The sequence below is a fragment of the Lissotriton vulgaris genome, chromosome 7, assembly GCF_964263255.1.
Source record: "Lissotriton vulgaris chromosome 7, aLisVul1.2, whole genome shotgun sequence".
In the NCBI taxonomy this organism is placed as follows: domain Eukaryota; kingdom Metazoa; phylum Chordata; class Amphibia; order Caudata; family Salamandridae; genus Lissotriton; species Lissotriton vulgaris.
This window is the reverse complement of record NC_141695.1, coordinates 1,669,326,178-1,669,349,660: the sequence shown is the minus strand read 5'-3', so window position 1 is coordinate 1,669,349,660 and position 23,483 is coordinate 1,669,326,178.

Below are 23,483 nucleotides of genomic sequence, written 5' to 3'. Positions count from 1 at the left end.
AATATACCAGTGGGGAGATAAGTTGAGCGCCGTGCTGCATCACCTGTATCAAAGGGCGCTCTGCCCTATCTCCATTCCATGCCTGCGGGATCCAGATGGGAGTGTTCTCACAGACCCTCTTCAGATAGCCAAAAGTTTCGCGGATTATTATGCAGAGCTGTATACCCGTTGCGAGACTACCTCGCCACAGTTAGTCCAGCAATTCATTGATGATTTGCCCCCACGCGCCTTCACAGATCTGACAAAGGACGCACTTGATGCCCCGATAACAGCCTAGGAAGCCCAGGAGGCACTATCTGGGATGCGATCGTACAGGGCTCAAGGGCCAAATTGTTTTCCATGCGAATTTTATTAAAAAAAAAAAAATCTATCCCTACTCACTGCTTCCTATCTCGTTGCACTTCAAGCAGCGCTTGACGACCGGTCTCTTCCAGTGGATTTGCGATATGCTGAGATAGTGATATTTCCGAAGCCGGGACGACCCACTGAATTTCACTCTTCCTATCGTCCAATATCTCACCTCAATGTTGAGGCAAAGCTCCTCGCTAAGATCATAGCTAATTAACCGCATAGTTCCACACATCTCGGATCTGCTCCATTCGGACCAGGAAGGCTTCATGCCAGGCCACGCCACGCAACATAATATCCGATGTGCCCACAACCCCTACCCTATTTTGTAAGTTGGTAACCTATTACTGACTTGCAAAATAGGGTTTGCGACTTGCTACTAGGCAGGGGCGTGGTAAGGGCTCCCTTCCTAATAGTGACTAACACTTCAATGTAAGATTGTTTTGCATCAGTGGATCGTCTGGTCGAACCCGCTGCTCTGCTGTTGGCAGACATAGATAGGGCCTTTGACTCTGAGTTTTACGTATCTATTTGCGCTACCTAGTCGTCTTAATTTCTGTTCCCGTCTCCTGAGTTATATTGAGCTCTTCTATACAGATATCAAGTCTTCCGTCCGAATGGCAAACACCGTTTCTCAAACTTTCTCTATTGGACGAGGCACCCGTCAGTGCTGCCCCCTCACTCCATATCTCTTTGCGCTCGCTATGGAGCCGCTTGTGGTGTGGGTGCGGATGGATGCTCAGTTCCGGGGGTTTGAGTGGCTGTGGAAAATGTCAGATCGCATAGTGTTATGTGTGGTTGCCATGTTATTTTTTCTTACGCGACCGAACCGGTCTGGACCCAGACTCCTCAGGATCATGCAGATCTTTGGCAAAACATCTGGGCTATATATGTGAACTCCTGTAAATCCTACTCATGGCCAATGCGTAATGCAGCCCTACGGGCTCATGGTCCGAGGAGGTGGTGCAAGAAGTTTTTAAATACCTCACAGCCAGTCATGGAAAAAAAAACTAACTCCACTATTGATGCACCTGGTCGTATTTACCACTTTCTCTATTTGGTAGGTCTGCCATTTTTTAGATGGTCTCTCTACCCCGTTTAGTATATCAACTTCAGAATCACCCATACTTGATACCACACAGTTGGCAACTAAATGCTACTCTTCTGCATTTCCTTTGGGCGGGCGGCTCTGCTCGGGTTGCATTCAGAACATGTTTTCAGTCAACCTATTGCGGTGGGTTGGCAACACCGTATATTCAGGTATACTATGCGGCATCGCACCTTCTCATTTTAAATGATTGGTAGTACGGCGATAGGTCAGACCCCGCCTATCTGGTCGAGCGGTGGCTGATGGATACCACACCTTTACATTCAGTCCTGAGGGCTTTGCCTCCGGCGACTGCCACAGTCTTTCGGCTCTGTTGGCGTACACTTGGGCATCTGGGGGGTGGGGCAGAATAACAAAAGAGGCTCCTCTTTGGCATAATGGCCTCATGCCATTGCTGGCTGGCCTTCCTTGCGCCTCAGGTTGGGATACAATAGGAATTTCTACAGTAGGGGGATGTCCTTCATGGCCAGACACTGAAGTCTTTTCAGGAATTATAGCAAGAATTTGTGATGCCCGATTGCAATTCTATAAACCCCTTCAATTCCATCATGCCTTCTCTCCATATTTAACACTCCAGGAGACCATACCCGATTTCAGTCCTCTTGAAGCCAAAGAGTTTATAGGAGAATCAGAGAAACGCAAGATTGCCAAATTCTACAGCACACTTGTCACAAAAAGCCACACAAAGCTGTCTAAAACACGGGAGGCCTGACAGACTGATCTGGGCTCATTGGATGATGAGGACTTGACTGAGGCGGTGGCATCCTCACGAGGAGCCACCATAGTGACTCGGCTATGATACATACAGTGCAAGTACCTACATCAGGTGTATTACACGGGATATCGGCTCTGGCGGGCAGGGCTCATCACTTCTCCACTTGCCTAAGATGCCAGGCGGCTGAGGGCACCTTCATCCACACAGTATGGCTATGTACATCACTTTTGGGTTCTGGCATGGGGTTACTGCATGCATGTTGCAGGTTTTGGGTTGGGATATTTCTCACTCACCCAGACTAAGCCTTCTAAATCTAACTGATGACATTGGGGGGGAGCGAACATCTATAAACACCACCTACTGCGCCTCACTCTTGCGAAACAAGGCATTGCAAGGGCCTGGAAGGATACCTCCCCACCCTCCCTTAGGGCCTAGAAGAAGGGTCTAGATTTCTGTATGGGGCTGGAGATTACTGTATTCGCTGCACAGGGCTGTCTGCGAAAACATCCCAAAATATGGAAGAGATGGGCAGACTTCCGGGAGATCTACTTCGAACCTATTCAAGACCATACGATGGATTGATGTTAAATACAGCTGCTATATGTGGGGTGTACAGATTATGAGAATTTCAATTCTGTATTCATGGGTTGATTTTACTTGCTTTATATTTTACTGTGGACTAATGACACTTCAGTTAGTTCTTGCAATATGTTGTTATGCATATGATCCTTTTGTACATATCTGGCTACAAAATGTCGACATCAATACTTTTTATATTGTGCAGCTATGGTATATGGTCTTTACAGACATATTTTGGCTGTTGACAATAACATTTTGTTGTGAAGAAAAACAAGGAAAATGAAACAGGAGACGGTTGTCAGCTTGTGCTAGGTCATTAGTGGTAAGATGGAACTTTGCACCAGAATCGAAAGATATTCACATGGACCCATGATTATAAGATAGATAAATATATGTGAGATTGGTATGATGGTTAATTAAATTTTGTCAGTGCATAAGATCTTCCTGCAGCCACCACTGACTTCAGAAACTGTTTCCCCCGAACAATAATGCTCAAGACCCTCAGAGAATGTAACCATAACAAAACAGATAAGTGAAGACTGTTGTGTTAGTTTAGTGGTACATTTTTATTGCATCCATGTAGGCTTGCAGAAAGAAACCGGAGGAGCATAAACAACAGTGACAACTACAGTCTACAACACATAGAAATCATGGGATTTTATTCATAGTAATACTAACTCGCAGGGGAAAAGGGAAGATGTTGATCAATCTTCGGGAAGATATGATATTCATCAAAAATATTGCCACCAAAGAAAAGTAATTTTCTCTTCGGACGGAAACTTCTTCCTGCAAATTCTACACCTTATGAATGAGACCCAAAGCAACACTGTTCGGGGAGGTAGGACTGAATAGTGCTGATTAACCAATACGTCATACAACACAGCATAGGCAAAGTATCAGACATTGTGAATGTGAGCCAGGAGGTAATAATGTTTAGCAAAGTATGCACAGATGACAATGCAACCACCCAGCAAGTAGAAGCCACCAAGATGCCTCCGGTGAGAAGAAAAGGCACAGCCTTGGCCTCCGGGGACTGGACACAAATGCAAGCTGCAGCAGGGCCGGACTGGGAACCAAAACCGCCCTGGCAAAGTGCTCGGCAGGCCCCACCCCTCCCCCAGGGGGTTGTGGGTGCCGCCAAGCTCTTTGCCAGGGCCTGTTTTCAGCCGATTTTGCTGCTATGCTGCAAAAACGGCCCCCACCCGTACGGCGCACCGGGGGATTGCCTGGTGCCCGCCACAGCCAGTCCGGCCCTGAGCTGGAGCATTGTCCATTCAGGAACACTAGATCTTAATGTAAAGCGTAACCCATCCAAGATCATGCACTGGATTACTGCTTATTCCTTCTTGGATCCAGTGAATCCAATAACAAGATGATCATCCTGTCATGTGCAATTGACAAAGCACAGCACGTCAAGGATCCAGTTGATAGATTGACTCTTTGGTAGAGTGAGGGCGCGGGAAGTTGGAAGGGAGAATGTTGGACTGGTCTGTGAGATTTGCAGAGACAATGTTGGCAGGAAAATGAAAGAGGGCTTTAAAGGACAAAATTATTGCCTTCAAGAAAGCAATTTTTAACCGAGGCTGACAAACCGGGGAACTGTAAATAGGCTTGAATGGGACAACATGAGGACCATTAATAACAAATGCACTGAGGAAGAATTAACGGAATGGGAGAAAAAAAAAGGATCTGCAAATCTTTTCACGCTGGGAACGACAAAATGTCATTGACCTTAAAAGCTCCATTTCAAATGTATAACCATGACTTACTTTTGTTGTTGTCTGCTTGAAGCAAAATATAAACTAAAAGATCACTGTCATGCAATCCTTGTACTCACTGTATACTGGGCAATGTTTAAATAAAAAGTTAAAAAAATGTTTTTAAATTACAGCAAATATTTCCAAAAGCGCACCACAAGTGGTAACACACAAAAACAGAAGGCTAGTCAGGAAGGCACATGAAGACCAATGGGGAAGCAAAATAGCCTTTAAAACTAGTAACTGTCAACCCTTTGGGCTAAAGATAATGCAAAACATAAAAAAACATCATTAAGATGGAACCGGAGAGGATCCAAACCTTTCGACATGCACCAAATAACATGCTCAAGCAGCCCACATAAAAAAAGAAAAATCCTACCATATTTCCTGGCAGCGATAACGAGTTTGCTGTTTCTTTATGTAAACAGAAGGTTTCTAGCTAGGACCACCTAATCTCTAAGGGCCAGATGTAGAAATCGTTTTTTGGGGTTGCAAAGGGAAATCGGCCCATTTGCAACCGCAAAATAGGTCGGCCCTATTTAGTAAGTTGGTTACCTATTAGCGACTCGCAAAATAGGGTTTTCGACACGCTATTAGGAAAGGGTGTGCGCCAAGGGCTCCCTTCCTAATAGTGACTCACACTTCAATATAAGATTGTTTTGCACTCGCAATTGTGGCTCCAAAATACTTGCAGTTTACCACCCATTCCAAATGGGTAGTAACCCACTCGCAAATGGGGGGGGGGGGACTTCCTCTTTGTGACTGGGATTTAAATACTTTTTAAGAGCAGGTAGTGGTCACACGGACCACTGCCTACTCTTGAAAACTGAAGCAGTAACGTTTCATTTTTCTTTTTTACATGCATACAGTTTTTCTTTAAGGAAAACAGGCTGCATTAAAAAAAAAACTCTTCATTTAAAAAGCAGTTGCAGACATGGTGGTCTATTGTCCCCAGCAGGCCACCATCCCGGAGAGTGCTTGCCATTCCTAATGGGTCGCACATTGCACCTGCCTCATGAATATTAATGAGGCAAGCAATCACAAAAGTCACCAAAAAAGTCACAAAACAATGCAATTTGCATCTCGCAAATTGGTAGGGTCGTATACCTGGCCCCATGGTTATAGGTCTGAGGCGAAGGACTGGATGGCCATGGTATGAAAACTGTTTTATCTGGTGTGGGAAGAGAGGGTCGGAATGCTATAGTCCAACAGATCATTGTACCAAATCCTTCCAGGCAGATCTGGCAGAGTCGGGATCAGTTGTGCTCGATTTTCCGACACCTTCTACAGGTCTCAACAGAAACATGTAAAACCAATACTAAGAACAATCAAATCTGAAGGCGTTCCACTGGGCCAGATGATAGGCAGGAGGAGTCTGTGGCACAAAACTGAGAGCACTTCATGCTCAGGACATTGGCCAAGAGAGTCATGCATTGGTAACCCAATCTGGAGAAGATCATGTCCGCCACCTTGGGATAAATCTCCAAACTATGGTCCTCTAGGAAGAGAGTACTCTGGGCATATGTCCTCAAGTTGAGGGTGCTTGCAAGGTAGACCAGTACGGAGGGAACAAAACACCACTGTAGAGCCAATCGATACACTCTGATCATCTGTGAACACTTGGGTCCAAGACTGCATAGTGACCTTTTGAGTAAATTGACACGGGTCATGTTGTTCAACACAACCTGAAGGGTGCACCTTGAGGAGGAAGGGAGAAACGCCTTCAGAGCAAGGAAGACTGCCTCCAGTGCTCACACATTTCTGTGCAGGATCCTCTCGAATAGGGACTACAGCCCCCCCCCTCTCCATGATGGCACCCAGATGAGGGATGCACCTCAATAAGAATGTGTCCATGTCCATAACCACAGGAGCCTGCCACTGATGAGGGATGACGGGACGACCCACCAAAAGATAAGAGGGGCACATCCACAAGTGCAAGCTGGGAGAACAAAGTCTTAAATCTGCACATGAGCCAAGAAACTCCTCTGATTCTGGCCACTGCCTCCTCAAGTAAAACTGAAGGGTCCTCATTTGCCATCTGGTTTGCCGCACCAATACAATTCAATAAGCCATCAAGCCCAACAGACGAGAGGCTTTCAGAACAGAAATCTGTGACTGGACTAGAAACATCTGAATCATGTCCAAATTAGCTGCAATTCTCAGAGGAGTAAAGGCCTTCATGCAGGTAGGGTCAAACACCACATCTAAGAATAGCCTGTGGGTGGGGACAAGATGCAGCTTCTGGGCACTGATAGTGAGGACCAAGTCGCACACAAGGGTCCTGGTGCACTGAAGAGGATCAGTGATTAGTGCAGGGGACCCAGCGTTCACCAGTTGGTTGTGAAATTGTGTGGACTATCACATGCCAGCACTTCGGTGAGCACTTGCATTGCAGTCATCGGACCAAACAGAACAAAATAATTGAAACTGCTCAGACCCCACAGTAAACCTCAACTAGTGTTTGTGATAGGACAAGATTGGCAACTGACAGTAGGTGAAGTGGATGTCCAGGAATATTCTACAATCTCCACATTGACTGCCAAAACAAATTGGCTCAAGGACAGCATTTAGAACTTGCCATTCAGAATCAACAGATTCAAGAGGCTAAGGTCTAGGATGGATATCAGGACTCTGCCCTCCAAAAAGTGAATGGAGTAAAATCATGGGCCCCTTTCCTTCAGGGGTACCAAATCTGCAATCACTCGTTTTAGCAGGGAAAGAACCTCAGTCTCCAAGATCAATAGTGCCAAGAGCACATCCTACAGGAAGGAAAGGAGGCAATCCAGTCGAGAAGGCAAGAATGAAAGTGTGTAGCCTTGTGGATAATCTGGAAGATCCAGTAAAGTATTGTGGTACCTTTCCTAATGGTGGAGAAATCCCCCCCCCCCCACCTAGATGCATGTGGTAAAAAAGTTGGGAGAAGAGTCAAAGAAAGTTTGGGGCTGCAGAGCCAGAAGAGAATGACAGGAACTGGATCTGCTGGTTCCGATATCCCCTAGATCAGGCTTCTCCAACGAGTAGCTTGTGAGCTACTGGTAACCATCCAGATACCTGTAAGTAGCTCTCCTTTGTGCAGCATAGAATGCTAAATCAGAAACGTATGTTTGGTTGAATTAATATGTGTATCCCACATTTGAAAGGTGCATCTTTGCAATAAAAATGTGTGTGTTTTCAGGACTCATGATAACTTTTGGAGAAAATAGATTTATTTTTGAGTGATAAATCATGCAATAGTAACAATATTAACCTGGTGACAGTAGCGGCTGGTGCTGTGGAAGAGTGGCGAGACCGGGGTCGGTGACACAAAACCACACTTTTTTTTTAATTGAGCTGCAGCCAGCCGCGTCTGCTCTTCTGCTTCTCTTCTCGCAGGCACAGGCTCCCAGAATCCACTGCGGCCAATACTGAGGCTGCTCTCATTTAATGAGGATGAGGACGTGGGGCAACCCAATATACCCTTGGAGACTTGGGCAGTCAAGTCAATAATAAGTATTAATATTAATTTTCTATGATTGTACCCTCTTGAATTTTATCTATATAATTTTTTTTTACTTTTAAAAAATAGATATTCCTGTGTTTTTGATATGATTTTCTCATTTATTGAGTGTTTACATTCTTTAATCTGATATATGCTCTGATTTTTCAAAGGTTCAGGATCAATTTGGATTAAACCACTAAGTAAATATGTGTATAGCACACCAAAGTAAGAATTTTAAACAAAATCCCTTGCAGGCACCTCTTGCTTATTATTGACTCATTTTATGAAAGCAGCCTCAGGATTGGCGTAAGCACTCTGCATTTGGGAACCTATGCCAGTTCTCTCCAACCTGGCAACGCAGCTCGGGTTGGAGACCTCTTCAGTGTGCGAGATGGTTTGGCCAGCCTGAGACAGCCGGCGAAACAGTCATGCACACTGACAACAGTGCCCACCAGTACTCTTGCAGCCCGTCATTCCCAACACCCAACCCTCAAAGACTCGCAAGAAAGGAAAAATAAAACGATAATAAAACATGTTTATTATTGTTTTATCTTCCCTTTCCTGCCCTTTGTAGGCCATAGCGGAAGATCTGCCGCTCCCTGGTGACTGGGGCATAGCGACTTTTAATGCTCAGTGTAGGAGAGTATGGTCTGCTTCCTATGGTCACCCCCACTTTTTGCTTTTGCTTTACTGGTTTTCGACTTAGATATGGCTGTGGGCCTGCTAATCAGACCCACAGCACAGATGCACTCTCTAAATTTAACCTGTACCCTAGGTACAACCACAATTGGGAATTGGTTCACCTTGTCAGCGCCTGTACTAAGTGTACCCTAGGTACTCAGGGCATAGGTGCAACCAAGGCCTACTAGGGGCTGCAGCATGTATTATGCCACCCCTGGCTGGCCACTCAAATAGACACAACTGGCTGATCACTCAGCTGGGGCAAGATCGTGTAATCACCCCTTGCTTAGGTGTAGTGTTCCTATACCTACTTACATATAGACACATAGTAACCTATACGTCACTCCTATGGCAGGCCTTAACAATCCTGAAGGCAGAGTGCTTGGTTATGTGGGAGATGGTGCTCTAGCATGAGCTGAGCCTGTCTGCAGCTTTCGGAACCATGTCCTTATAGCTGTTCTATGATATCGCCATACCGTATACTCTTAAGTGCATTATAACCCTCGCGGTTAGATGCTAACTTTGGTTTGGCTTTATCCAAACATGCCGTGTAAGGTGTCATACACTTTGGAATACTACCCCCTTGCCAATTCTGGCGACGGGGGTAGCATTCCACCCTTCTAGAGGGAGAAGACATGTTAGTTATGACTATCCCGGTTAAAGTTAACCAGAGCCCCAGCATCACAAAATGGATGCTGCGGCCACAGACACAAGTCTGACCTCCTGCTGCTGGGAGTCCTTCCAGTCACGGAGGTTTGGACAATAGGTTTCCTGCTTGGGGAGGTGCGAACACCACCCCAGACAGGAGGATGTGTATTGGGACAGGGAGGGATGAATAGATTGAGACACTGACTGCCTGGAGCACACTAGGTGATTCATGCATACCCCAGTTCAAACCGGTTGCTGGGGCACTCCAGCCCCAGCTCTGGCGCGAAACTGGACAAAGGAAATGGGGTGTAACCACACCCGTTCCTGGTCCCACCCACAGGAGGCACCTAGTGAGTAAACCAGCCCCCTTTATTTGTATAAAGGTAGGAGCTGACCCAGGAGAATTTAGATTAATCCTGGAATAGACTTGAGACGAAACTCTGGACCCTTCGATATTCACCTGAGCTGAAGACTGAAGAATCTCCCTTGTGGCCAAGGAGTGACCACCCTGGGCAACCAGGCACCATCCAGCAACTAGACGGCTTGCTTTGTCCCTGTTCCCGCCGGAACCCGAGCACAGAGCCTGACAAGACCTCGACTCCCGGACCTCTCTGACCCCACTGTATGACTCCAGCACAGCTGAGCCCCATGGAAGGCGTCGGAACCTTGCAACTTGGAAAGTCTTCAACTTGCTAACAGAGCAGCTCCTGAGGCATCCTCGAAGCTGTGCACTGAGGACTGAGACACCCCGACACCGAGCTCCACCTGCACCGAAGACCAGCCCTCCACACTCCACGAGATCTGCGCGGGGCCCTTCTGCTTGTGTTCTGCTTGACGCGTTGTCCGTTTGCTGGCCCGTTGGCTAGTAGCCCTGTGGTGACAATCCTCTTGAAAATCCATCGCTGGTCTGGTTGCTCCAGACTGGCCCTTGCTTCCATGCAAAGGGGAAGTACCTAAGACCCTCCTGGTCTGCACCAGAAGCCTTTTGTGTATCCTGCGTGGGTTACCTTTGCTTCGGCTTGTTGGCTCCGATCTTGAAGCCGACCCCTCCATCTGCGAGAACCTTCGTGGGACAGCTCCTCTCCAGCACCTGGTCAACCTCGACGCCTCCTGGTCCGCGTGGCTGCAACGACAACCTTCACGACAGCACCTGATTGCTCCCCGACCACGTCTGGTTCCACCCGGTCACTGGCTTGTGACCCAGACTCTGTCCCCTCTGCTTTCAGGTCCTCTTCAACTCCGATCCACCCGGACATTTTCCTCCTGGTCGCCTGCAGCATCTTCTTCCAAGGCTCCATAGGAAACAACGAGAAAACCCGACACACTTTGACACCTATGCACCCGCAGCCCGTGGGTGAGGTAACGTGAGTACTTTGGTGCAATGTAGGGATTGACTATCCTAGTGTCTAGTTTTGTTAGTTGTGTAATCCTAGTTAGACCAGAAGTGTCCTAAACCTTCATTACTTACCTTTTTACGTTCCCATTAACTTTCTATGGACTCTCGCGTGAGTGTGCCGACACTGCACGCGCCGCCTGTGGGCCTCCTACTCCTAACCTGAGGGTCAGATAGTGTAGCCCCAGCGATTCCCTAGGCCCTAGGCCTTCTCCTTTCCCAAGTCGTGGTTCTTATACCACTTACTTAGTATATGGTTTTACGCGCCCCTAGGGCCTAACTGTAAATTGTGCTATTTAATGTATTTCTGAGTGTAACTTGTTAGTGCTTTTGCCTCTGACCTCATAAAGAGTTCAGAGGAGTGTGTTAGTGAATAAATACATATATATTATACATATATATTGTATATGGAGTAGTTTCTGTCCTGTAACTCCAGTTCTGTAGTAGGGGTATCTCTGTTATAGTCATAATCTAGTGAATAGTCCCGCCCATGTGCGTGGACCCCGGCAATCAAAAATAATCTCTTAAGTTGTCAAAATAATGCAGAAACTGCAAAGACACTTAAGAGAGAATTTAAAGACAAATAATGCAGCCTATATCCACAGGCTACACTGTCCAGTACTTCAACTAGAAATTCCACCAAAAATCACCACACACAGCCCAGCCTGCTAGTTTCTACCATAGAGAAACCTGCCTCCCCCAGTCAAAGACTCAGGAATGATAGAGAGGAAGGTAGGGACAGACAAGCCCCATAGGCTGCCATTATGTGGCTTAAATAGGATACTGTGCCTTTAAGAGAACTTTCCAGACTTCTCCCAGTATCCCAGAATGCATAGCAGGTCCAACTTACTTTCAGTTCTTTTTGAAGGCGTATAAAACGCCAGACCTGCAGCATTGTTTACATGAAGAATTCTCCACCGGGGAGGAGGGAGGGCGCTTATGACTATAACAGAGATACCCCTACTACAGAACTGGAGTTACAGGACAGAAACTACTCCTTCTGTAGTAGGGGATCTCTGTGTATAGTCATAATCTAGTGAATAGAATGGCAAGCCCATCCCCCACAACTAAGCGGCGGTGGAGAGTAATTACATAATGCCACTATTGTGCGAACAAATTCCGCAGCGAAGCCTGTCCAACCTGAGCGTCTGCCCTGGCGTCAGTGTCCAGGCAGTAATGCTTAGCAAAGGTATGAACCGACTTCCAAGTGGCTGCCTTGCAGATTTCAGCAATCGGCACGTTACGGAGCAGAGCCGTCGTGGCAGCTTTGCCCCTGGTGGAATGAGCCTTAGGCTTACCTCCTAAGGTCTTATTAGCCTTCTGATAACACAATTGTATGCAGGACACAATCCACCTAGAGATGGACTGCTTAGAGGTCGCAAGACCTGTCCTGACCGATCCATAATTGATAAACAACTGGTCAGACCTACGAATATCTTTGGTTTTATCCAGATAAAATTTCAACACCCTCCTAACATCCAGAGAATGGAGAGACCTCTCCGCTGGGGATGAAGGGTTCTGAAAGAACGTAGGTAAAGTTATAGTCTGGTTGACATGAAAGTCAGAAATAACCTTGGGAAGAAATTTAGGGTGAGTACGCATAACAACCTTAGCAGCATGAAATACAGTATAAGGTTCATTACAACACAACGCCTGAATTTCACTCACCCTGCGGGCCGATGTAATGGCCACGAGGAACGCCGCCTTCCAGGACAGGTGCTGCAACGAAGCCTTATGAATAGGTTCAAAAGGTTCCTTCATCAATCTGGACAGCACCACATTCAATTCCCATGAAGGCGAGGGAAGCCTGACAGGAGGGAATACTTTCTTCAATCCTTCCAGAAAATCTTTGATCACGGGGATCTGGAAAAAGGAAGACTGTGAAGGGCATTTCCTGTAGGCAGTCAATGCAGCCAGATGAACCTTAATGGAATGCACATTAAGGCCAGACTGCGCCAAATGTAAAAGGTAAGGAAGGATGACATCCTCCTTACAGGTCGTAGGATCATGGTTCTTAGACTGGCACCAGATACAAAACCTCTTCCACTTGTAAGCATATGAAGTCCTAGTGGAAGGTCTCTTGGACTCCTTCAGAATGTCCATGCAATCATCGGGCAGATTAAGATGGCCATACTGCACTATCTCAGGAGCCATGCCGCCAAACTCAAAGACGAGAGGTTGGGGTGTAACATCCGTCCCCCGAACTTCGTGAGAAGGTCCGGCCTGCACGGCAACCGAATGTGAGGAAGGAGAGACCGGTGAAGTAGGTCCGTGAACCACCACTGCCTGGGCCACTCCGGGGCGATGAGTATCATCCGAGCCCTGGACCGGGCCAGCTTGATGAGCACCGCCGGAATCAGGGGAATGGGAGGAAAGGCGTACAGAAAGTTATTCGTCCAGTCGATCCATAACGCATTCCCCAGCGTCCCTTGCTGGAAGTACCTGGAGGCGAAGTCTCTGCACTTGCTGTTTTCGGCGGTGGCGAACAAATCTACGTCTGGAGTTCCCCACCTTGCGAAGACTTCTCCTAGTACTTCGTCGTTTATGACCCATTCGTGGTTTTCCTGAAGCAGTCTGCTCAGTGCGTCTGCCTGAACATTCTGCACACCTGGTAGATGGGTGGCCGTTATCGTCAGTCCTCTGGCCAGGAGCCAGTGCCAGATCGTCTGCGCCTCCTGTGACAGAGTGCGCGATCTCGACCCCCCCCTGCTTGTTGAGGTAATACATCGTGGTGGTATTGTCCGTCTGTACAAGCAGAGAGTTGGTCCGGAAGGACGGAAGAAAGGCCTTCAGCGCCAAGTGAACAGCTCTGAGTTCCAGGAAATTGATGTGATACGTGGCCTCCATCGGTGACCACGTGCCTTGAATCTGCAGAGTCCCGGAGTGCGCTCCCCATCCCAGAAGAGACGCATCCGTCACGACAGTCTGCGTGGGAATGTCCTTGTGAAAGGGAACCCCTCTGAGGAGATTCTCCGCCGAACACCACCACTTCAGGGACTGAAGAGCATGCAGCGATAGGCGAATCTTGTCGTCCCAAGATCCTTTCCTCTGATCCCACTGGTCCTCCAAGCACTCCTGCAACGGTCTCATGTGCAGCCGTGCGTGTGGTGTCAGGAAGATACAAGAGGCCATCGATCCCAGTAGAGAAGACACCGTCCTCACTGTTGTAGATGGAGTCGTCATAAGAGCCTGAGCCTTCCGAAGGAGTGATAATCGTCGCTCTTCCGAAGGAGACACGCTTGCTGACAGCGTATTGATGGAGGCTCCCAAGTACTGTATGCATTGGACCGGAGTCGGGACAGACTTGGCCATGTTGATGTGCAACCCCAGTTTGTTCAAGAGAACGCACGTCTTCTGGAAGTGTGCTCGCGCTTCCGAGAAGGAGGATGCCTTGATCAGCCAATCGTCCAAGTAAGGGTAGACGAACACCTTGTTCTTCCTCAGGTGTGCCGCTACCACCGCCATGCACTTCGAGAATGTCCTTGGCGCAGACTTCAGTCCGAATGGGAGTACTGTGTATTGATAGTGATTGGTGCCGACTTGGAACCGCAGGAACTTCCTGTGTTTGTGTGCAATGGGCACATGGAAGTAAGCATCCTGTAGGTCTATAGCGCAAAGCCAGTCTCCCTGTTGCAACTGAGGGTAGATCTGGTGCAACGACAGCATGCGGAACTTTTCTCTGCGAATCCACTTGTTTGCCTGTCGCAAATCCAGAATGGGCCTGAACTCGTTCTTGTCCTTCTTGCGAACCAGAAAGAACCGGGAGTACAGACCTCTTCCTCTCTGAGACAGAGGTACGTCTTCTATCGCCCTTTTCCTTAACAGGATATCCGCTTCCGCCTGAAGCTCGCGCAGCTGAAACTGCGAGCTGACCGGGGGAAATCGCTGGAGGAGGGCTGGTGAACCGAAGACTGTATCCATTGCAAACAATATTCAGCACCCACTTGTCCGGAGTAATTTTTCTCCACTCTGCCAGAAAAAGTTGGATGCTTCCCCCTACCGGAGTGGGTAACGGATCCGGGGGAAGTAAGTTCCTAGGGCCTAGACCCCGCCTGGCCCTTGGGCGCCGGAGCCGACTGCTGGCCTCCTCTGCCCTTCTGCCGCTTCTGGAACGGCTTACGGAACGGCTGCTGCTGTTGCGAGTGCCCCGAAGCCTGTCCCCGTCCTCGGCCTTGTCCTCCGAACCGCCGTTGGAAAGGGCGGTACTGCTTCTTGGTCTCCTTGGGCTTTTCCAGGCCCACAGCCGTCAGCGTTTCGGCCTCCGCCTTCATGCGGGCCATTTCATCATCTGCGTGCTTCCCGAAGAGGGTCTCCCCGGAAAACGGCAGATTGGCCACCCTCTGCTGTGCGTCCGGTTTCAGGGACGTCAGCCGGAGCCATGCGTGGCGCCGTTGGTTGATCCCGTGGCAGAACCCGTGAGCAGCCAACAGGGAAGAGTCCGCAGCCGCGCTGATTATCTGGTTGGCCACCAGCATCCCCTCACTCAGGACTTCCATGAAGTCTTCACGCTGCTCCCGAGGTAAATGCTCCGCAAAGCGCTCGAGGGAGTCCCAGAGGGCGCGGTCGTAACGCCCCAACAGAGCCGTGGCACTCGCCGCTTTCATGGATGTCGCGGAAGTCCCACAGATTTTTCGCCCCGCCGAGTCCATCCACCTAGACTCCTTGTCCGGGGGAACCGTGGAGGTCGGAGTGGTGGCATGCTGCTTGCGGGCCGCCGTGACGATGACGGAGTCAGGCGGAAGCTCCGCTCTCAAAAAGGCCGGATCCGAGTCGGGAGCCCGGTATTTCTTTAGTAATCTGGACGGGGCCGCTCTCGTCACCGCCGGGGTGAGAAACAGCGCCATAGCCGGTTCTTCCAGGCCCGGCACCAAGGGCAGGAGGGGACGAGACATGTGCCTCTGATGTAGAGTCTCGAAAATGACGGACGTCTTCGGAGTAGGCACTGTCAGTGTAATGCCTAGCTTCGCCGCGCCCCTCAACAGGACGTCCTGAAAGGCAACCAGGTCATCTATCGGGGACACTCTGGTGTCCGGCGACCCCGATAGTGTAGGTGAATAGTCCCTGGTCCCAGATGATCTCGTGCGAGAGCGAGATTCGCGCCTCCTATGGCGGTGTCTCGACCTCGTGGAAGATCTGCGCCTAGAGCGAGAACGAGACCTGCCAGCTCTAGGGCGCTCCTTCGGCTTGCGAGGAGGGGTCTTCCGTGGTTCCTCACGGGGTCTCTTCGGATCCTCCCGGGGCTTCGGTTTCGGGGTCCCCTTGGGAGGAGCAGGCAGGGACGGCAGTGAAGTGGACCTAGGCGGAGGAACCACCGGCTGCGGGGTGGGCCCATGCGGAGGGACCGGGGGTGGAGCCGGATCCCCCGAAGGAAGTGGTGGTATGGGCGGAGGGTCCTCCTTAGGCACGGGTGGAGGAGTAGGAGTCCTGGGTCGAGATGGAGTGTACACTTCCGAGTACACCGAGCCCGGTGACCCTTTAGGGGACGGGTGCGGAGATCCATCCCCATCCGCAGGCGACCGCTTCCTCTTGCGTCCACTGGAAGCGGCGTGACTCCTGGGGCTAGAGCCCCCTCTGTGTCGTTTTGGAGAGGGTGACCTACTCCTCGACGCTGACCGCTGGCTGCTGGACGCAGAACGACGCTTCTCCGGCGTCGAATGGCGCTTCCTGGACTCCGGCGTCGAACGTCGTCCCCTCGACGTCGACCCTCTCATCCTCGGCGTCGAACGTCGACTCCTCGACGTCGATCTCCTCTTGCGCGACCTCTCACGTCGCCCTCTCGACGTCGGGCGGTCCGCCCTCGACGTCGACCGCCGTCGTCGTCTTGATGTCCTCGACGTCGAGGAGCCCCTCGACGTCGATCGGCGGTGTCGCCTCGACGACGATCGACGGTGTCGCCTCGACGACGACCGACGGTGTCGCCTCGACGGCGAGCGTCGGTGCCGCTTCGACGGCGAGCGTCGATACACATCCCTGCGCCTTCGGCGTCGGTAAGAAGACCTCGACGTCGACGAAGACGATGACGTCGACGGCGGCTTCGACGTCGGCTTCTCCTTCACCGTCGAGCCGTCACGCCGTCTCGACCCGGAGCCCCGGGGAGACGGGGAGCATGCCGTCGTCATCCCTCTCGACGCCGTCGTCGAAGCCCTCGACGTCGACGGAGAATGGGATCGTTGGCTGGACTTCCTGCCCCCGGGGAGCCCCCCAGGGGCCTCAGCAGAGGCAGAGGGATCCCTCCCAGGCTGCCCAGACCCACCTGCAGCACGTTGACGCCTATCCTCCAGGCCAGCCAGCCTGATCTTCAATCTGTCCCTGAGGGTCCTAGCAGAAAGTTGCTGGCAGATAACACACTCCTCAGGGCCATGATCTTCTGGAAGGCACACGATGCAGACATCATGGGGGTCGCTTTTGGCCTTCTTCCTCTCACATGCTGGGCACTTAACAAAAAGGCCAGGCATTTCGGAGCCCCAAAACGCCTAAAAAACAGCACAAAAGTGAGAAGAGAACACCAAGCAGTAACTGCAACACTTTTAAAAGTCAAAAAGTGCAAAAACGAATTCAATAAACCCTTGAAAAAGGGAGAGCTCAATGCCAGGGTCCTGTAAGCAGGAGCCGGAAAAAAGAACTGAAAGTAAGTTGGACCTGCTATGCATTCTGGGATACTGGGAGAAGTCTGGAAAGTTCTCTTAAAGGCACAGTATCCTATTTAAGCCACATAATGGCAGCCTATGGGGCTTGTCTGTCCCTACCTTCCTCTCTATCATTCCTGAGTCTTTGACTGGGGGAGGCAGGTTTCTCTATGGTAGAAACTAGCAGGCTGGGCTGTGTGTGGTGATTTTTGGTGGAATTTCTAGTTGAAGTACTGGACAGTGTAGCCTGTGGATATAGGCTGCATTATTTGTCTTTAAATTCTCTCTTAAGTGTCTTTGCAGTTTCTGCATTATTTTGACAACTTAAGAGATTATTTTTGATTGCCGGGGTCCACGCACATGGGCGGGACTATTCACTAGATTATGACTATACACAGAGATCCCCTACTACAGAAATATATATATATATATATATATATATATATATATATATATATATATATATATATATCCAGTGTGGTGTCCTTTCATTTGATATTCAAGGGGTTACATATGGTAAAACAGCTGGCTTTACACGCCCTCTTGAGTTTAGCATAAGACTGCTTTGTCCATGCTACCCCTAGGATAGCTGGTCTATAAGGTTGACTTTACAACCATCACCATAAGGGTTGTTTGGACTGGTGAAAGGTACCCACTAGAATAGTGAACATCATATACCAGGCCAACTTCTCACACTCAGTAATACCCATGTAGAGGAATTCCAAATTGAAAACACTTTTTAACATTAGTGCTAGCTACTCGGCATGATGCACGGAGGTGATCATTGAGGGTAATCTTGCATAAGGGTGGCCACTACAGTAATCCTATCTTACATGGTCCCTAGTACAACACTAATAAGATTAGTAGCTCGGGATCACTTTAATTGAACGTAAGTACACTAGTTACAGAAAAGGTTGGAGACCCCTGGGTTAGCAGATGTGGCCAAGCACTCCGGTTCATCTTCTTCAGTAACGTAACGGTTCCAATAACGAAGAAAAGACAAGGATCCAGTAACAGCATTTAGATGCCCAAGAATCATGGAAGTGGAAACATTTTCTCCTTTCTGTGGCACTATGGGTTTTTGTAGTAAGCTCTCTTGGGAGATTGTTCCATGTCAGAAAATACAGAGGATCGGGCAGAATATATGTGTGCATTTTCAAGAGCTAAATAGTCGCAAGGGTCATCATAAGTAAAGGATATCCCCATTCATCTCGCCTGATACATATACTGGTATGGAGCAAAATTTACAAATGCAAATGGTTCCCCAGAGGACCCCTGCGCCACTAATATTCTCAGACTGGATACAAACCTGTTAAATACTTATCTTAATATGATTTGGAATTAATCTTTGAAATCGGGCATCTTCCTGTTAATCTCGAAACAGGCGTTCCTGCTGACACACTTAAAAAAACAAGCATTAGAAATGCAATAGGTCTCGCATTAGAAAAGTTGGAGCTATTGGTCTTGTAAATGACAAATATTTTATTTATTTGTTGGTTTTTAAAATAGCTAAATTGATAGCTTTGTCATTTACAATGCCAATAGTTATAACTTTCGCAAATGTGACACCTATAGCATTTGGAATGCAACATGTTTTGTATTTACGTGACTTAGATGGCAGCTCTGGTCGTTAGGCCACATCTCTACAGAGCAGGAGAGTGCAGCAGGGGAGAGAAGCACAGCAATGCAATAGGTCTCGCATTAGGAAAGTTTGAGCTATTGGTATTGTAAAGGACACATTTTTTATTTATGTGCTTATTTTGAAAATAGCGAAATTAATAGCTTTGTTATTTACAATGCCAATAGTTTTATCTTTCGCAAATGTGACACCTATTGTAACACAATATATGTTGTAGCACTGAGTGGTGTGAGGGTGAGGGGTGTGAGGGTGAGGGGGTGTGAGGGTGAGGTGAGGGTGAGGTGAGGGTGAGGGGGGTGTGAGGGTGTGAGGGTGAGTGAGAGGGTGTGAGGGTGAGTGAGGGGGTGTGAGGGTGAGGGTGGGTGAGGGTGTGTGAGGGTGAGTGAGGGTGTGTGAGGGGGTGAGGGTGACTGAGGGGGTGTGAGGGTGAGGGGATGAGGGTAAGGGTGTGTGAGGGTAAGGGTGTGGGAGGGTGAGGGCGGTGATGGTCAGAGGGTGCAAGGGTGGGGGGGTGAGGGTGTGTGAGGGGGGTGAGGGTGTGTGAGGGGGGGTGAGGGTGTGAGGCTGAGTGAGGGTGAGAGGGTTGTGAGGGGGTGAGGGTGTGTGAGGGTGTGTGAGGGTGTGTGAGGGGGATGAGGGTGAGGAGGTGTGAGGGGGTGAGGGGGTGTGAGGGTGAGATGGTGTGAGGGTGAGTGAGGGTGAGATGGTGTGAGGGTGAGGGGGTGTGTGAGGGCGAGGGGCTGTAGAAGCAAAAAAGGCAGAATAAAGACTGCTGTTGAAGCGATGCATGCTTTTAACCACTTGACTCTCATGGCGCAACTGAACATTATTTATCAAACATGTGCTGTACACATAAACTGAATAGTCTCAAGGCATTTGAGTACTAACACGAAGGTTGGGAGAGTGTAATAAATACTGCAGTTCATGGTGACTGCAACAGGATTGGCCAGAGAGGCTCGAGGCGTTTACTAACACTGTTTCATTCATAATTGGGGGACTCGTGTGGGTGAATCAAATTTCAAATTCTCTGTTCCGGGGCAAAGTCAAGGTAAGCTCAATCATGGCAGCGTGTACTGCTTAATGAGATGTGTGCATTGGGAAGAGGAATTTGCTGAATACTCTTCTGAAAGACATGAAGGTAAGACTTGCTTTAATCTGGGTCGGTAGCTTGTTCCATGGTTCGGGCAGCTATGTCATAGACTGATTTGAGTGTGACTTGAAAGGTTGCGACTGCTGTTCAGAGAGGCCTGAATGGTTTTTAGAGACCTATCATGTTTCTAAGTTATGATTGGTGGACGTGGCTGCCCTGCAATTTTAGGTTAGTCGAAGTATTATCAACTTGATATTGATGCTCTCACTTTGAAGTCGCAGAAAGAAGAGTAAACACCAAGCTTCCTCGGAAGCCTGAGATGACATTTATTTTTTATTTTATTTTATTTACTGAGTTTTATATAGCCCTGGCTGGACCCGGAGGTATCAGAGCGCTTTACATCAGGAACAACAGCAAGTAACTACAATAATCATTTAGACATTTTACACAAAAATTTCGAAGTGAATGCCAAATCATCGGCGGCAGAGAGGGAGAAGGGGGATAAGAATAAGACTAGAAGGATAGGTGGGAGAGGGAAACCTGAGGGGGGAGGGGGTAAAGGTAGAACAGGAAAAAAGAGAAAGACGTTCAACTCAAGAGAAAAGAAAAACAGCAAAAAACATAAGGTCAGGGTACAGTAATTTAGAGACAGAGTTGCAAGACGTTAACAAGGATAGTGGAAAAATTCAAAGGGGGGAGAGAAGGTAGAAGGGGACAAAAGTGGTGTTATGAAAGCAGGTGCGGGGATAGGAGGGAGCGGGGGGGATGGGGTAAGGCAGACCAGAAGGAAAGGGAAATACGTTTGAGGAGCGTCGGGGTGAAAGCGGAGGGGGGGGGGGGGACATAACTACAGCAAGATGGTGGGTCCAGGTCCGGGAGATCTACGATGGTCAGCTACACAATGGCTGGCGGGTCAAAAGTCAGAGGGACAAAAGTCCACGATGCGAACCAGGGAGTAAGAATTAAGTGTATAAGAGAAAGAAGTCAATGGAGGGTACGCAGTTCCAGAGTCAAAGGCAAGAGGCAGGGAGAAGAGATGTGCAGAGGCTCCGGACCTCAGGGGCATCGGAGATGATAATCCGGGCTTCACTCCAGCATCCCCCATACCTGAAAAGGACTCTCAGGTCACAGAAGACGGGATCACGGTGGAGTACCTCTGATTAGACGGCCAGCATAGGGGGGGCAGCGAGGCAGCAGCCAGAACTGGGCGAGCGAGTTGTCTCCAGGTCAGCAGACTGCATGCGGGAAAGCAGGTACATCGGAGAAAACAGTGCAGTGGCGCTCACCTTCGTCCCAGAAAACACTGAAGGTGATAAAGCGTTGGGGCAAGCAGGTAATTGCGACCCAGTGGGTAGAGGGACGGTACGGAAGAGTGGAATCGTGTCCCTGTTCAGTTCGCCGCCATCTGGAACCTTCCAGTGATGTAAGAGCTGCGCCGAGAAAAATAGGGGTATATATTTCCCCACTGACTCCTATTAAAACAGTTAATTTTAGGTGGGAGAGAGCATAAATAAAGCCATGGTTTGCTTTGAAACTCGGGAATAACCTGTCTGACTCGGGTCTGTTGAACAGTGCTGCTTTTGCAAGATAAGGGTGCATGGGTAGGAAGTGACTTGCCCAGAATCACAGTTTAGTGTAGAGGGAAGCTGAGATTACAACTCTTCTCACGTAGCTCAGAGTATGTGTCGAATCGACTCTAGGCGCATCTGGAATCTATTGCCCGATCCCACCGCCCCGGATTTGGGATCACGCGGCACTGCCACTAAATGTGAGCAGTAAACAGGATCGGCTTCCTGGAGTTGTTTACCTAGACGAGTGTGTGCGACAAGCACAGTACATGCACAAGCGGGTATTGTAATAGCGGGTTGCTTGTTAATGTTATCAGCACAGGGACGGGGCTGTGCAGTGAACAGAAGGGATACTGGGGTGTATTCACTTTGAGGTTGGTTGGAGGCTGTGGAGACTGTCTGTCGGAGATATGGAGAGGTTTGTAAATTGGGCTTTGAGCGAGTAGCCTTCATTTTGGAGAGATTTCTGTTCATGTTCCAGCGCCTGGAGGTGCTTCACGGATCGGACTGGTTGGTGGAGGCGAGCCTGTCGGCAGTGAAAGCAGGAGATTTTGGTTCAAATATATTTGTTCACACTTGACTTCGCAGCACCGTGTGACCCTGAGCAATCACTAGCACCGTGTGACCCTGAGCAATCACTAGCGCCGTGTGACCCTGAGCAATCACTAGCGCCGTGTGACCCTGAGCAATCACTAGCACCGTGTGACCCTGAGCAATCACTAGCGCCGTGTGACCCTGAGCAGTCACTAGCACCGTGTGACCCTGAGCAGTCACTAGCACCATGTGACCCTGAGCAGTCACTAGCACCGTGTGACCCTGAGCAAGCACGGTGTGACCCTGAGCAGTCACTGGCACCGTGTGACCCTGAGCAGTCACTAGCACCGTGTGACCCTGAGCAGTCACTAGCGTCGTGTGACCCTGAGCAATCACTTTATCTTTGTCTCACAAACAAATCTGTCAATCTAGAGATTTGAGAACAATGCACGACCAGGCATAAAGCACTACATTGTCCCTTTACAGTAGCAATATACGTCTATTCGTTTCCGTATACCAGTGCTGGTGTTCACAGTAATCTGAAGTGTATCTGTAATGGCTGCCAGGCTCTGGGGATATATATATATATATATATATATATATATATATATATATATTTATATTTATATTTAATAATGCCTGGCTTAGCAGGGCCTTTTCCCGGATGAGTCGTCTGCACTTAGTCATTGCACAGAGGTGGGTGTGTCTTAATGCTGGTAGGATGGGGCGGACTCCGTTACTGGTTACGAAGGACGACTTGATTCTTGGAATGCACTGTATTCCCTGGGAAGAGTATCCCTAGACCCTGCCTACACTGCACGAGAAGAGAGTTCCAGGCTCTTAAAACAAGACGGAGGGCATTGATGTGGGGAGGGGGGGGGAGAAATGCGACACGGCCGCAGCAGGGGGCGGAGCGGGGAGAGCGGCGATGAGGGTGTGAAGCAGCAGGGGCCTTTGAAGTGAAGCTAAGCTTCACTTCAAAGGTGTGGGAGGAGTGCGGCTGAGGCAGAGCGCATGCTGGGGGAAGCTTGTGGGGCGGAGCGGAGCAGGAAGAGCTGCTGGGGAACAGATGGCGATTTGATGATGTGCACGCGCATTTTAGGTCAATGCACTTGCGCATCGAAGTAAAAGCGCACGGGCACAGCATCAAATCGCCAGTCTAGTTAAACCTTGTTTAAGCGCCTATAGTCTCGCTCCGCTCAATGCGCATGCGCATTGAGAGGCGAGACCTAAAAACAAGCCAATGCATATCAGACCGCGCTTAATAATTTTAGCCCCATCTCACTTTTGCCAGCTCCAGCAAAGATCTTGTTTGGTAA